Here is an 8,458-nt window from a genome sequence, read left to right as displayed (position 1 = left end):
GGGGGGCGCTCAGCCCCTGCCTTCGAAGCTCACAGTCTAGCAGGGACAACACTCATAAACACACATGTAAATAACTACAGAAATGCGAGGGACAGGTACCCTGCTGCAGGGTGAGGAGTCACGTGAGTGGTTGTGCAGTGGGGAGAGAGGCTGTACGGCCCACAAGGCCAAAAATACTTTCTAGGAAAAGTCTGCCAGTGCCTATTTAGAGGGTCAGTTTTCTTGAAGAAAGTTAGTATCGAATTTGCCATCTCTCTTCTACTTGCTTTCTAGGTAGACAAGGCCAGAAGAAACTTTATCAGAGGAATAAGAGTTTGGAAGGTCAATTCTTTTAAAATGAATTCGTAGAAACAAAATGTGGCATGTACATAAAACAGAATTGTATGTACATTCTGACACAGCTCCAACATGGACAAACCTTAAGGACATTATGCTAAATGACAGAAGCCAATCACAAAAGGACAAATCTATGTGATTCCACTTGTATCGGGTACCTAGAGTCAATTCATGGAGACAGAGAATAGAATGGGGAATGTTAGGGGCTGGGGAGCGGGGCAACAGGGAGTTGTTTAAAGAGGATAGTTTCAGTTTTACAAGATAAAAAGTGCTGGAGATCTGTTAGGTAAATATACCTCACACCACTGAGCTATACACTGAAAAATGGTTAAGATGGTAAATTTTATGTTGTATTTTTTTTACCACAATTAAAAATTTTTTAGTTTTTAAAAAATGGATTTTTAGAATCTGGAGAAATGATACAAAGACATTTAGAGTTGTTTAGGGTTTCATATGAAGCATCAGGCTCAGTTTGGCAATTTTTAATGTTTCTGGATAATTTATCATGAAAATTGGACTGAGAAATAATAATTAGATCCGCTGTGTTCCTGCCAGAGATGTGCACGGTTTTTATGCAGTTGCATTAGCAATAATAATCTCCATCAGCAAACAAGCCCTTGGTTTGACAAGCACACCCCGGTTCTCGCTGGCCGAGCTGGCCCGCGTACAGCAGAGCGCACCACAGGGCACCGTTTGGGTTCTGCGCTGCCCACCGCTCCCTGCCTGTCCACTCAGGGACTGCGTGAGTCTGCTCCGCCCTGGGGTTCCATCCACCGCTCTGGCTAAGCCTTTTCAGTTTCCTTCCGTCACTCACCTTCCCCAAATCCGGCCCTTCCGGGTTTGAACTCAGGGCTCTATTCCAGACCACTCCTCTTCTTTAATCTCTCCCTTTAGACAATTTCATCCACACTCGTGGCTTTTATTATCCCTACCTTTCAAGAATTCTCAAATTCACACCTCCTTGGCAGACCTTTCCTCTGAGCTCCAGGTTCATATAGCCAAGTGGCTACCTGACATCTCCCCTTGGATAGTGTATGAGTTAAGGCACAAAGAGACCAAAAATACATGCCTTCGAAAAGATAGAAGTGCGTTTGCCTCTCAAGTCACGGTCTGCCGATGGGCGGGCCCGAGCCGACGGAGAGGTTCTGCCACACCCGATACACGGCTCCCGGCTCTGGATCCGGGGTGGTCATTCCGACCCCAATTGCCACATCTGCAGACCCACTGGCAGAAAGGGGAGGGAGCAGGGGCAGGGGGCAGCGTAAGTTGCGTCCTCGTAAAGGCATGAGCCAGAAGTTACACACATCACCTCCACTCATGTTCCTCTAGCCAGAAGCTAACTTTATGGACACAGCTAAATTCAAGGAAGGTTGGGAAATGCCTTCTCTAACTGGGCAGACTTAAGTCCAGTTGAATTCAGGAGGACTTCTCATGAAAAGAATAAGGGGGGTTGGCTATGGTCGAGTATTAGCAGGTTCTGCTGCAGATCTCTAGAAAGCACTTCAAGCTTGACATACCCAAAACCAGTCATGCTCACCCCTCTCAAGTCCAGACCCCTGTCAGCGTCACATGCCCATGAATGGTACCACCATCCACCCTGCTACGGCTCCTCAGAAACCTCTAGAGCCCACACCTCATTGAGCCCTGCTGATTCTTGATCATGAAACTTCTCTTCATCTCCTGCCATCTGAGCACAAGCGTCCAGCATCCCTCACCTGGACCTCCGCAGCAGCCTCCAGCTGGACTCCTCGCCCTCACCCTGTGCCCACCCCTCCGCTGTTGATACTACAGCCAGGGTGGCCTCTCCCCATGCCAATCACTGTTCCAGTCCTTCCATTGAAACCACACAACCTACAAAACCGTGCATGGCTGGCCTCGCCCCACGGCACAGCCCCATCCATCTCCGGAACCTCTTCCCCTTCTCTGACTGTGGCCTCCGCCCGCCAGCACCGTCCCCTGGCTGGAACCCTCCCTTCCCTTCTCCATCCCACCTTCTCTGGCTAACTCCTGGCTTCCTTCAGTCCACAGCACAACAACCGCCTCCTAAGGGAAACCTCCATCACCTTCCCACCTGGGCAGTTTCCTCTTCAAAGCTCTAGAAACATCACGTGGCCCTCGTCTGTGGCATTCCACCCCCGGAAGTCTGCACTTCCCGTGTGGTTCTTTGATGCCACATGAGGCCACGCACTGCGGGTTTTTGTTATGGGGGGTTGTGCGAGGGGAAGGTTTGCTCCAGTTTTTTCTTGCCAGTTAATCCCTTCGCACGTAGGCAGTACCTTGCTACCAGTGAGTCCTCAAAAATACTGAATGATTGAATGCAAGAACTCAGAACAGCCGGAAGCGAGCAAGTCTGAATTATGAAATTCCATGTTACTACTAACAGAAAGGACACCCAGCAGACAACCTCCAGTCCACTTTGCCTACCTTTCCAGACCTAGCTTTCTAAAACTCTTTCTCTTAAACCACTTCCCTCCCAAACTATCAGCAGTTTCCTGCTATCTCCCGGGTAAAGAACAAAGTCAGAGACTTTATAACCTGATCCCCAGCCTGGCAGCCCTCGAATCCCACCACTGCCACTCCCCGCCCCCAACAGGCCAGCTGGGCCCCAACTTGCCCTTCCCCTGCATACCTGTGGTCCTCCAGCCTGAGCACCAGGCCCTGCAGCTTTCGGGCTCGTGGCAAAAGGAGAAGGAAAGAACCACCCCTTGTCACGGTGAAAGGATTACGTTTCCTAGTCCCGGCAATGCACAACATTCTAAACTCAAGCGCTTTTTTCTTCCAGTCCTAGGAGGCAACCGCACCCCACTGGGATTTTTATGGATGAGCAATTGTAGAAACTGCCAGATTCTCTGATGGGTTGGAGTATGTTTAGCGAAAAAGTTGCCGCCATTAAAGAAGTTTTAGGGGCCTGCCAATCCTCCAACTGAAACATGGACAAAGATTAACTGGATTTTGAAGTTCCAGAGGCATAAGAAATACCCAGTATAAAAAATTGAAACTTTATTCCATTATTAATGAATAGAATGTTTTCGTCATCACGTTGGAGTGACATTGATCTAGTGTTGGTGCCACATGGCAATGCCCTGTTAGTTTTTTATTTCTAAAAGAAAGCAATATCCTACATTTAAACAACTGTACCATTGAATATAGTGTTTGAATTCTACAACCTTGTTTGCATATTTTCATTTTTAGGTGACAGTATCCCTGAATTATCAGAAATTTATGTAAAGTCAAAAAGTGAAAAATTCTCTTCTGATAACTCTTCACAGTTTATAAATTTCAAGAGGGGCTTTGCCTTAGGGGTTATTTCAGAGAGGTCTGTTCAATGACTGCATTGTGTTCCTTAAATCATAAGACAGGCAAGAAAGGTGACAAAAATTATTTCCTGATAACAAAATAGGTAATACGTGAAGAGCTCTGTCTGCTAAGATATTGATAGAAAAAAATGAATTTTTAAAAAGAACACTCCCCAGAAAATTTAGCAAAGTATATGAACAGGCGATTTACAGAAAATAAAATCCAAGTATCCTCAAAAGAAAATAAAAGGGAACAAAAAGGGTGGTCAGCACATCTGGTAGCAAGAGAAATACAAATTAAAACAATAAAATCGGTGGGAAAAGCCATAATATACAGTGCTGTCGAGGTATGGGGAACGGATATTTTCATATACTACTGATGAGAGTGTCTTTCCTTTACAGAAAGGCTCTGACGACATCTGTTAAAATTTTAAATGCCCATATCCCCTTGAACCAGCAATGTAAGCTTTGAAAATCCACACTTTCAAAAATAAAAACCCTAGCATGTAAGAACATGCATACAGAGTTGTTTATAGCAGCCTTGTTTGTCAAGAAAAAGGGAAACATTCTAAATGTCCATAAAAAAAGAATTTATTCATACTACAAAATATTATGCAATTACTGTAATGACTGGGCTGGGTCTCTGCGTCGACCCAGAGCAATGTCCACAATACATTGTTAAGCAAAAAAAAAAAAAAAGGCAGAATAACATGTATAGCACGCTCTTGTTACACACACACACACACACACACACACACACACACACACAGACTTCATTGAGTTACAACTGGCACACAATAAAATGCACCTATTAAGTGTACCATTCAGTGAGTTTTAACAAATACATACGTCGATTCACCACCACCACAATCAAGGTATCAAACGTTTCCATCACCCAAAAGTGTTCCTTTGTGCCCCTCTGCAGTTAATCCTCCCAGCAATCCTAGGCAACCACTGAATGGCTCTCTGTCCCTACAGATCATTATAATGCTGCCTATTTTAGGATCTGATATAAATGGAATTATACAACGTGTACTCTTTTGTATCTGGCTTCTTTTACTCAGCATACTATTTTGAGAGTCATCAGACTGTTTCCTGTGATCAGCAATTCAGCCCTTTCCATTTCTGAGTATTATTCTATTGTACAAATATACTACAATCACCTGTTGATGAATGTTTGGGTTATTTTCAATGTTTGCCTATTATATAAGGCTGACATTAACATTTGTGTACAAGTCTTAGTGCAAACGTGTTTTTTTGTTTTTCTTAGGTAACTACGAGAGAAATCCCTGGTTCGCATGGTAAGCATATGTCTAACTTTATAAGAAAATGCCAAACAGTGCTCCCATCAGCAATGTATGAGACTGCTCTACATCCTTGCCAACACTTGGTATTGTCAGTCTGTTTCATTTTAACTACTTAAAAATGTATCTCATTGAGGTTTCAATTTGCATTTTCATGAAAACTATTAATGAGCATCTATTCATGTACTTATTGGCAATTTGATATTTGTATATCTTTGAATATCTTTTGTGAACTGTCCAAGTCTTTTGCTTATTCTTTTAGTTATCTTATTATTGTTGAATTTCAAGATTTCTTTATATATTTTTGACACAAGTTCTTAGATATATGTATTGTAAAACATTTTCAAAAAGTCAGTAATTTGAGTCTTCATTTTCTTAATGGTATTTTTTTCAAAGAGCCATTTTTAACTTTGATAATAAAACCCAACTTTTTAATTGTTTATTTTATGACTAGTATTTTTGGGTTCCAAGAAATCTTTGCCTACCACCACAAGGTTGCAAAGATTCCCTCCCGTGTTTTCTTTTAAAAATGTTAAGTTTTACTTTTCGGTCTATGATCTATTTCATTTTCATTTTTATGTATAGCGCAAGATACGTTTCGAGGTTCATTTTTCCCTTGTGATATCCACTTGTTCCTGCCTCATTTCTTTTTTCTCTTCTTTTCTTTCTTTTAGAAACAGAGTCTTACTCTCTTGCCCAGGCTGGAGTGCAGTTGAATGATCATAGTTCACAGCAACCTCAAACTCCCGGGCTCAGGTGATCCTCCCACATCAGCCTCCCGAGTAGCTGGGACTACAGGTGTGCACCGTCACATCCAGCCAATTTTTTTTTTTTTTATGGAGGCAGGGTCTTGCTATGTTGCCAAGGCTGGTCTCGAACTCTTGGCAGTACTGGGATTACAGGCGTAAACCACTGCACCCAACCTCCTGCTGCATTTCTTAAAAGCACTATCCTTTCTCCATTGAATTACACGTACCATATGACCTGTTTTTTAAAAATCACACTCTTTTACGAGCATGGAGGAGAATATGCAAAGATACATATCACACTGTTAACACCGATTACCTTTAAGGACGTGGAATTAGAGAGGAATTGAGTGGAAATTAATGTCTTTTTCCTTACGTATTTCTTTTGGGACTGCTCAACTTCTAAATTTCAAAAGACAGAAAAAAACACATTGAAATAAAAACAATGTCAGCTTGGAAGGGGGCTCTGCTAAAGACAGTGAGATCCCGTCAGCACTGCGGGGTCAGGCGACAGGGCCGGGCGGGGGGTGCCGTCGACCGAGAAAGGCGCCACAGACAGGGGGCGCTTCAGGCGGCGGAGTGGACCGGGTGGCTGGGTGAGCGCGAAGGGAGAACGGGGAAGAGGAAAGCAAAAAGGACTCCCAGTTTGGACCCTGGAAATACAATGGTGCCAGGGGAGAAAATTAGGAAACTGGGGTGAAGAGCTCATTTTACAGAATGAAATGATGCGCGTAGCCGACTTCGAGGGAACCACAGTCTGACCGGGAATGTCCCGCCACTGTCGTCAATCACTTGGTCTAGAATAACCGAGCGTTTCTAGGCAAGAGTCCTCGGGACATGTTGGTTACTTCCGCAAACGTGTCTTGAGCACCCGTGCAGCCAGGCACACCATGCTGGGCACACGGGGTGTGGAGACCGGCAGGGCCGCACCTGCCCGCAAGCTCACCCTGAGTGGAGACAGACAGTGGTGCACGGCCGGCCAGAATCGCTAGTCCACGAAGGGGTACGAGAGGCTCGGAGATCTCAGCTACGCTGTCTGTATTTAAATAGCGCTGCTCAAGTATTTAAGCACGCTTGGAAACAGTTCCCTTAATTATTTTCAGCACTCTGCCCAAGTGTTGTTTACACTATTAATTTGTTTCACAAACCCTTTCTTAGCAAGTAATGCCAACAGATCCAGTGGGAATTAGCAAGAATAAATGAAATCTAAATTAAAGAAGGCAGCCCGAGTTGATTTTTAGTTCCATGTTTTCAGATAAGGCCATAGAGAGTCGTTAGGTACACAGGAGTATCTCAGTGAATATAGTATAGCTACAGAACTCAACTACACCTAATTTTCTTGGAAAAAAAAAAATCATGGAACAGTCCCCCATTTGTGAGAAAATAAGTTGAGGAACCTTGGGAGAAAGTAATGAGACGTCATTAATATTTATTTAAGTGTTTACCGTGTGCCAGACACTATGCTGAGGTAGGCTTCATATATTATCTCATTTAATTATCACAAAACCCCTGAGAGTTTTATTATAGTGTCCTCTTTACATCTGAGGGAACAAAGGCTCAGAGAGGTTAAGTAACTTGCCCAAAGTCACCCAGCTATTAAATGAAGATTGGAGACTAGAACTCAAGTCTGTCTTACTTCAAAGCTTATGCTCTTATTCAAATAAATAAAAAATAAGAATAAGAATACAAATAATGGTTATTTTTCACTTATCGAGCTAATGCTACATGCTAAGAGGTGTGCTAGGAATCTCTTAATACACAAGTCATCAACCTTTTTCAAAGTTCTCTGACATTAACTCACCTGAGCTTCTTAATTAGACCTGAGGAAGATACAGCCTGAGACAGTGAGTGCATAACAACAAGGACAATATGTAAATAAATGATGGGTTACAGCATTGGGGGTAATTTTTTTCTTAGATGTTTTTTATTAAAGCGTTTTGTCATAAACCAATATTTCGTTACAGGAAAGAGTAAGAGCTTGTGTACTATCCACTCCACAAAATATTAGGTGAATGGTCATGGGCAAAAGCCCCTACCTCTCTGAGCCTCAGCTTTCTCATCTGTAAAATGGGGACAACTTCTCCCACTTTCCTCACAGAGGTATTGTGAAAATCAAGTGAGATGAATGTCTGCAAAAGCACTTTAGACATTTTTTTTCACACTATACTTTTAGGCCTATGGCCAAAGATGGCTTAAGCACACTGTGATGTTTACATGTGTTTGCTCACTCAGATACTATAAATGCCATGTAAAAGAGTAGGCATTAATAATTAAAACAGCTTGCTGCTAGCATATGAATAAACAGATGGAGAAATAGAGAGGCTTGAAATAGACCACCCACATGTGGGAATTTGGTGTATGACAAAGTGGAATTTCAAACCACCGGGGGAATGAGATATTTCAATGAGCATGTCAGGACAACTGGGCAGCCAAATGGAAAAATAGTAAGTCTGAGATGTCTACTTTATCACTTATCTAACATAATTTCCAGATGTTTCAAAAACTTAAACATAAAAATAATCAAACCATAAATTCCTAGGAGATAACACGGGAGAAATTATTTATGTTTTTTAGAAATGAACACCTTTCCAAGTAAGACACAAAGGTACAAAAGCCATAGAGAAAAGATTTCTAAATTTTGCTATCTAAAATTTAAAAAGTCCTGCAAGGAAAAAAAAATATCACAATGTAAAAGACAACTGACAAACTGAGAGAGAATAAGACCACGTACATGACAGACAAGGGGCTAAATCCCTTAATAATTAATTAATTAACA

This window comes from Propithecus coquereli, unplaced genomic scaffold (genome assembly GCF_000956105.1).
Source record: "Propithecus coquereli isolate 6110/MARCELLA unplaced genomic scaffold, Pcoq_1.0 Scaffold253, whole genome shotgun sequence".
Lineage (NCBI taxonomy): Eukaryota > Metazoa > Chordata > Mammalia > Primates > Indriidae > Propithecus > Propithecus coquereli.
This window is presented reverse-complemented; position numbering follows the sequence as displayed.